Source organism: Lemur catta, chromosome 7 (assembly GCF_020740605.2).
Source record: "Lemur catta isolate mLemCat1 chromosome 7, mLemCat1.pri, whole genome shotgun sequence".
Taxonomy (NCBI): domain Eukaryota; kingdom Metazoa; phylum Chordata; class Mammalia; order Primates; family Lemuridae; genus Lemur; species Lemur catta.
Window position 1 is genome coordinate 52,501,087 of NC_059134.1, and position 8,992 is coordinate 52,510,078.

Below are 8,992 nucleotides of genomic sequence, written 5' to 3' on the forward strand. Positions count from 1 at the left end.
AGGAGGCAGGCATTGAACAATAAACAAGATGCCAGCAAGAACATGAGGCCCTCAGTAAAATATTTCACACATAGAATTGTGTGAAAAGACAGCCATATGTGGGTATGCCTTCAAGGAAACAAGGGAGGGAGAAGAGCAGTAGAAAGAGTGAAAGTCATGGGCTGTTTTCTACATGCATTGAACTATTTATTTAATTATCACAATCAATGAGGTGGTATCTTTGTGGGCCCATTTTACAGGTACAGACTGAAGAATAAAGAAGTAATATGTGATGGCCAAAGTCACAGAATTAATAAGTAGAAAACAGTGGCCAAATTATCACTTGTCTTACTGCAAAAACATATCTACTTTCCATTTATTCACTTATTTTATGAATATTTCATCAATTCCTATGTAATCACTTGTATGTTGCAGTGAACAAAACAGTCATAATTCCTGACATCAAGGGGCTATTAATCTCTGATCTGCACTGTACTGGACATCTGGTCTTAATTTATTATTTTATTTTTTTTTACTTTTGTGCTTGGGAATACCTTGTTTCGTCTAGCATAGGTCATATATGTTCTGGATTGAGGAAAGGTGGAAGGATTCACTGAGATTCTAGTTAGGTAGGATCCATGGGAGAAAGTTAAGGGGAAAAAAAAAAGACTCAAGTTTGTGTAGCTGTCAATCTGGTACATTTTATAAATGTTAAACTGAAAAGCAAATCAATAAGTTGTCTGCAGTGGGACTACTGGAAACAAGCCATTGTCCATGCTTAATTAAAAGACCATATTGATGTTTGGCACCACTTCAGAAGTGTATGACAGCTTTGGATGATTACATTACAGGAGGAGCCGCAACCCTGGGGAGACCAAGAGAAAAGAAGGCAAAACGGTACCATGAACCCTCAGCAACGTTCAGGGTCAAAGCCAGCCTGTTCTCTATACACATCGGTATTTTTGTTACAACTATAGTCTTAGATTTGTGGATCTACAGATCTTCATATTTTTTCTACCTCTAAGGTGCTCAGGGGAAAAGACAGAAGCCCAGACAACAGTGGTGGATTGTGACAGAGTATGAACTTTCTTGAATTATTAATTTTAAAAAATTTTAAATTAAATTTAATTTTAAAATTTAAAAAAAATGTAAAAAGATAGTTTTACTATTTAAATCCAAAGGAGGAAGGCTTGGGCCAAAATATGTTCAGGAAAGATTTTAATTTTCAAAATGTTTATGGATCACAGGTTTTCATTACTTACAAGGGATCTTACCACCTCCCCTCATGCTCTCTGATCTCATTGCCCATAGCTTTCTGCACCGCTCAATTCTAGAGCACTGCTCCCTTATCTAGTTCCCAAAATGACCCCCACTCCAGGGCTTTTAGACTTTCTTTTCCCTCTGCCCAGGGTTCTCTTTCTTCAGATATTTGTCTCCTAAATGCTCCATGCTAATGCTCAATGCTTCTCTGACTGCTTTATTTTATAATAGAATCACAGTTGGGAATACTAATCCCCCTTTCCTTACCCTGTTTAATTTATCCATGGCATACAACACCTTTCAAAATACCTCATAATGTATGCATTCTGTTCATTACTTATTGTTCAGTTTCCCTAATAAAACATTAACTCTACATGGGCAGGGATGTTTTTTTTCTTTTTTTGGTCTGTTTACACTAATAAATTCTGAGTGTCTAGAAACATACCTCACACATTGTAGCTCTCAATAAGTGTTTGTTGAAAGAATGATGAAATTGCCTTATATATAATATTCCACAAATGAATGTGTATCCTTACATCTACTGCCCAGATTTTAGGTAAATTTTCATTCATTGCTCTGTTCAAAATGAAATAGAAAGTTGCTTGTAATCCAGTAGGGCAAATGTAAATCAGGGTAAAGATCTATTCTATAAATGCCTACAGAATTAATTAGATCTTAGTGAAGTGAACATTATTTATCTTCAGCAGAGTTTTGGTTTCTTTTTGGAGGGGTTAGGGGTCACAAATTGGAAATCTCTGCCTGTTTAGTGTAAGAAATCTTGCTTGTAAAAAATTAGAAATTGACACATAGACTAATGGAACATAATAGAGAGCCCAGAAATAAACCCATGCATATACAGTCAACTAAACTTTGATAAGGGCACCAAGAATACACAATGGGGAAAGGATAGTGTCTTGAATAAATAGTGCTGGGAAAACTGGATATTCACATGTAAATGAATCATACTGGATCCTTATATTATACCATGTACATAAATTAACTTGAAATGGGTTGAAAATTTAAATGCAGGACCTAAAACTCTACAACTTCCAGAAGAAAGCATAGAAAAAAAGTTTCTTGACATTGGTCTTGGCAACGATGACACTAGAAGCATAGGCAACAAAAAGAAAAATAAACAGTGGGACTATATTAAACTAAAAAGCTTCTACACAGCAAAGAAAACAATCAACAAAATAACAGGACAACCTACAGAATGGGAGAAAATATTTACAAATGTTATATCTGACAAAGGGTTAATATCCTAAATACATAAGGAATTCACACAATTCAATAACAAATATCCAGATAATCTGATTTTAAAATGGGCAAAAGACTTGAACAGACATTTTTCCAAAGAAGACGTATCAAATGGCCAACAGGTATATGAAAAGGTGCTCAACATCACTAATAATCAGGGAAATACAAATCAAAAATCACAGTGATACATGACCTCACATGTGCTAGGGTTAGCTATTATGAAAAAGATAGGAGGTAAAAAGTGTTAGCAAGGAAATGGAGAAAAGAGAAACCTATGTACTCTTGATGGGAATATCAATGGGTATAGCCAGTATGGAAAATAGTACAGAGGTTCCTCAAATGAAAAATAGATCTATTATATGATTTAGCAATACTTCTGGGTATATATCCAAAGGAAATAAAGTTACTATCTCGAAGACATATCTGCACCCTCATGATCACCTCAGCATTATTCACAATAGCCAAGATAAGGAAAGAACCCAATTCATCATATCACAATAAATATAATGTGATATGTATACATATAAATATATAATATATACATACATATACATGTACAGTGGAATATTATTGTCACATAATAGAAGGAAATCCTATGATTTGTGATAATATAAATGAATCTGGAGGACATTATCCTAAGTGAAATAAGTGAAAACAAATACTGTATGATCTCACTTACATGTGAATCTAAACAAAAAGTCAAACTCACAAGCAGAGAGTAGAATGGTGGTTGCCAGGGGCCAGATAGTGGAGCAATGGAGAGATATAGTCAAAGGGCACAAACTTTCAGTGACAAGATGAATAAGTTCTGGGGGTCTAACACACAACATACATAGTTACTATGGCTAATAATACTATATAGTTTACTAGAAATTTGCTAAGAAAGTAGGTCCTAAGTGTCCTCATCTCTCTCACAAGCACACAGACACACTGATGAACACACAAACACACAGAGTAACTATATGTGATAATGAATGTGTTAATTAATTTGATTGTGGCAATCATTTCTCTATATGTATGTATATCAAATATTCACATTATATACTTTGAAAATATAAAATTTTTATTGGTCAATTATACCTTAATAAAGCTGGAAAAATTAGACATTGAGCAAAAGAGGCCAACCACCCCCCCACCCCCCATTCATCAAATTTGCTTCTGCTTTTCAGCCCCATCACAATGACTGGGCTCAAAACAAAGTTTCAAAGAAAGTCAGCTGTATAGAAATAGAAAGCAATCAGCTCACTGAGGGTTCTTGGAAAATAATTAAATAAAAATATAGATTTAAATAAAATTATTAGAAAGGAAAAAGAGTAAATGATATCTAAACACCAAGCACAAAGTATTAGAAAAAAATGACAAACACAAGAAAATAGAAATAAGCAGATTTAATTAATAAAATATAGTTTTTAAAAAACTAGTGTTTTAAAATAAATAATATAATAGAGAATTTTTGGTAAGTCTAATTATTGGGAAGGAGAAAGAGGGAGGGGGAGACAGACAGATACAGAGAGAGAGAGAATTCAAAGTAAAACTGGTGGTAAAAAAGGAGACATAACTACAGATATGGAAGAAATTTAAACACTTAATTGTTTAATGTAAATAAAAATAGATGTGCAAAGGTTCTTGTTACAATAGTTTGTAATACTGAATAATTAGAAACAACCCTAGTATCCATCAGTAAGAGACTGATTATCTTTTGGTCTTCCATATTATGAAATATATGAGTTAGAAATATTGATATATATCACGTTCCAAAATATATAACACACACATATTATTAACTAGAAAAAGAAAACAGCAAAATAACATGACCCCTTATTTATAAAAGCATTAAGAAGAAATATTAAGCACCAGAAAGTCAAAGCTATATATTTGTATTATATATATTTACATACATTTTTTTAAATATGGAAAGATGTAGGTAAACTCATAATTGTTATTTCTTCTAAGAAAAGCAGGATGTTTGGCAAAACTATAAGGGAACCTTCCATCCTTGGCTCTATACATTTTTATATTGCTTGCATTTTTTAATAATGAGAATGTATTTAAATATAACAAAAATATATAGAATATCATTTATGTAGTTAAAGACTATATAAAGTGTACATGACTATCTAAATGGTGTGCAATTATCAGAAGTTTAGCTCTGGGGGCAATATACTTTTCAGGTGAACAAGTACAGATTCCAATTAACAGATACTCTTTCTATATAATTTGTTGCTGTGTGAATTTCAGGTTACCTAATCACTGCTCAATCTATTTTCATTTACTGCTGTGCTTTGCTATTTAAACAAATAAACAACAACAACAAAAATAAAATAAAATAAAACACATACCTCTCTGTTAGGTGTTCTCTTATAATTTACTATTAAAATAATTATTATAATTTACTATTTTACTATTATAATAATTATAATTTATTATTATCTATAATCAACTATGATGATGATGATGATGATGAATCAGAGCTAGGCAGAATGACATTCCAAATGGTTTTTAATTGATTTCATATGGAATAAAATATAGCATTTGAATAGAGGAATAGTGTGATTAGATTGAAGTTTATAAGCTGATCTGTCGTCAGAGTGGAGGTTGGACAGAGGTGGCAGATAGACAGATTAGAGGCAGACAGGCCAGTGAGGACAGTAAATCTCCCTTGAATGCCTCAGAAGCAACAGAGGTGGAGGTAAAATACTGATTACTGAGCACCATCCCAGGAATAGAATTTTTAGGAGAGACCAGGAATGATGTTTCTCTCTGTGTGTATATATACACATGTACACGTAATATGTATTTTTAAGATATCCAGGAGAGTCTGATGATCTGCCAAGTGTGGAAATCTCTGAGCAAGAAGAAATTTGTACCAATCCAAATAGTATTTGGAGAGCTCAGGAATGGGGGGAAAAAGCGGTAGAACAGGAAATGTATCATACAGAGAAATTCTGTTAGAAGAGTATGTTTAGAAAAGGGACCTATTTTCAGTTTTTTGAAAATCATACATGTTTGAATGGTACCTTTACTAAATCTCACTGTTTCGCTATTTACATTTCCAGTCATTATTTGTCATTATTTCTGGAAAAGGCATTTTTATCTTCATAGGTCAGAATTATTTAGAAAGCCAGGTGTCCTGTTTCTCTCTCTCCTAAAGAAACACAATTCTAAGAAGGGAATGGAAAGGCTGGTTAGGATAAAGAAAAAAGTATAATAATTAAGGATTTTTGGCAAAATAGAGCATCATATGAATAATCAGAAAGCATGTTACTTGACTTCCACTTCATGTTTGTCTGCTTATTGTCCTTTGTATATTATTCCAACCACTTACTGTCTAAAAGATCTAAGGCCGTCCGGCCCTGGACTTGGTCCAGCCTCCTCTTTTGCCAATCTTCCCTTCCTTGCTCAGATGCCCCCATACAGATTTTCTTCCAGCTTCTGGCCTGTGAGCTTTTGCCCTGGTTCTCTAGTGTGAAACAATTCCCCCTACCTCCTGTGCACTCTTCAAATGATTGGCTTCTTCTCCACATATAGGTTAAAATTTAGGTGTAACATCCTCAGAAAATCTTCCTACATAACCTTCCTACATAAAGGAATTTCCACCTTTTTCATTCATCTCCCTGCTCATTTCCTTAATAGCTCTTATCATGGTTTGTGATTTATTATCTACCCTTTGTGCTAGGTTTTAAGGCCAAAATGGCAAGGGCTATGATTAATGCCCATCAAAGTACCTGACAGACACTTGATATTCAAAGAGTAGTTGTTAAGTAAATGACTAAGGAAATTTTAAGGGAAAAAAAATCCCACAAAATACAAACAGCGAATATCAGGAACTCAGAATTCAAAGCCTTATGTTATTATATATGTTATAGTTTCAGAAGAAGACAAAATACACATAGTCACCTATTTGCTAATCATAAGACTAAGATGCCACGGGCTCCAATCTTTATCATCTGAGATTGTCCATTCCTGTTTTGACAATGCCAGAGTTTGCAGCAAGATGGTTTGCCAAGACCTTGTCCTTCTTTTTATTTATTTCTTTATTTTATTATTTTATGTTTTTTTAATTTCAGCCTATTACAGGGGTACAAATGTTTAGGTTACAAATGTTGCCTTTGCCCCACCCAAGTCAGAGCTTCAAGCATGTCCATCCCCTAGACAGTATTAGGTATGAATATACCCATCCCCTCCTCCCCTCTCCCACCTGCCCGACACCCGATGAATGTTACTACTATATGTACATTTAAGTGTTGGTCAGTTAAGTCAGTTAATACCAATTTGATTATGAGTACATTTGGTGCTTATTTTTCCATTCTTGTGATACTTCACTTAGTAGAAGGGGTCCTTGTCCTTCTTTTTAAAAACAATGCCTTTGCTATCCCTGAGAGGGGCTTGGGGTCATGTGTGGAGGTATACAGGGGTTTCCAGTGGCAGCCACTTGCTAAACTGAATATATTTAGCTTCCTTGTCAAGTCCTAGAATTGTTTGATTTCCTGCAGGAAATGTTTGCCTTTGAAAACTCCAGTGGGGAAATAGCTTTTTCACCTCTGCTCAAGAGAATGAGTTTAACATTGTCTGAAGATGAGATTCATCCCCTGGAGGAGGTGCCGAGCATCTAATGAGCTTAGGAACAAATCAGAAAAACAGCAGGGAGTGGATTCCAATACCCACCCCACCTTGGTTTCATAGAAAAAGTCTGTTTTAGTTGTCTGCATGAGTGAACTACCCATTTTTGCTGATTTTTGGCTGTGTGCTATATTAAATGTGTATAACTCTAATGTGGAAACACATCTAACCACATTATACATTTTAATAGGTGCACATTCTATTTAAATGCTCATTAATGCATTAACAACCAGGCATGCAGTTTTATCTGTTTGATATGAGCATTGCTTCTGGCACTTTAAGCCAGAGCAACTTGTATCCATGCAGTCTCTCTCTCTCTCTCTCTCTCTCTCTCCCTCTCTCTCTCTCTCTCTCTCACACACACACACACACACACACACACACACACACACACACACACACACCCACAAAGCATACTTACATCCACTGAAGCAATGGTTGGCCAAAGATCATTCTTAGCAAGAATTCTATGGCCTCATATTGAATTTGTTTACTAGTTACTGCCTCCTCTTACTCCTATTAGGATGCCCTCCAACTGTTCTCTGAAATTATTAATGGATACTGGACCTCTAGGCGTTGATTTGTATTTGTTCCTCATGGCATTTGATCCTCAATTCTCCTGAATGGATTTCCTCTTGTCTCATTCCCTGGTTTCTCTGAATTCCTTGCTGCCTATTGTAGAAGTCCCTTCCCTAGTTCTGTTCCCTTAGAACCCAGGTCCCCAAAGTGACCCTTTGGCTGGTGATTTAACTATACAAGCTCAAAGGAAAAGGTGAGTTTAAAATATAAATTGTTTTAAGCACTAATCATGCATGTTTATAAAATGTGTAATATAAATGGCAATTGGACAGGAAAACTTAACAGCAAAACATTAGCTCCTATAGCTACAATGGTTTGATAGTGGAGAAAGGAGAGTAAACATGAGACCATGAGAGAGGATCCCATATGTAATATTTTCTATCTAGATAAGTTTTATTTTGTTTTACCTTATAGTTAAATAGAGAACTAAGTCTCTTCTATTATAGAGGAACAAAAACATGTTTTTTGTTTGTTTTGTTATGTTTTCAAGGGGAAGGGCAGAGAATAATATTGCAAATGCATCTCAAAATGTCCTAAATAGCTAAAAGTACACCAACTGTCATAACCAGTAAATGACAGTCAAGTACCCTGGTGTAAGCCATTATGCCTTTCCTGACTTATTGCGGTAGCTTCCTGACTGGTGTCCCTGCTTCTGCCCTCACCTCCTTTTGGTCTAACATTTACACATCAGCAAAATGATTCTGCTAAAATAAAGACAGCTCCTTATATATTCTAATCACTAATCACTTGTCAGATGGGTAGTTTGCAAATATTTTCTTCCATTCTGTGGGTTGTCTCTTAACTTTGTTATTTCCTTTGCCATGCAAAAAGAAGCTTTTTGACTTGATGTGATCCTATTTGTACAATTTTGCTTTGGTTGCCTGTGCTTTCAAGGTATTTCTCAAGAAATCATTGCCCAGACCAATGTCCTAAAGCTTTTCTCCTATATTTTCTTTTAGTAGTTTCATAGTTTTGGTCTTAAACCTAACTCTTTAATCTATTTGATATGATTTTTGTACATGGTGAGAGATAGGGGTCTAGTTTCATTCTTCTGCATGTGGATATCCAGTTTTCCCAGCATCTTTTATTGAAGAGAATGTCCTTTCCTCACTGTAAGTTCTTGGCACCTTTGTCAAAAATAAGTTCACTATAGATGTGTGTATTTATTTCTGGGCTCTATTCTGAACCATTGGTCCATGTGTCTGTTTTTATGCTGGTACCATGCTGCTTTGGTTGCTACAGCTCTGTAGTATAATTTGAAGTCAGGTAATGTGATTCCTTCAGTTTTGTTCTTTTT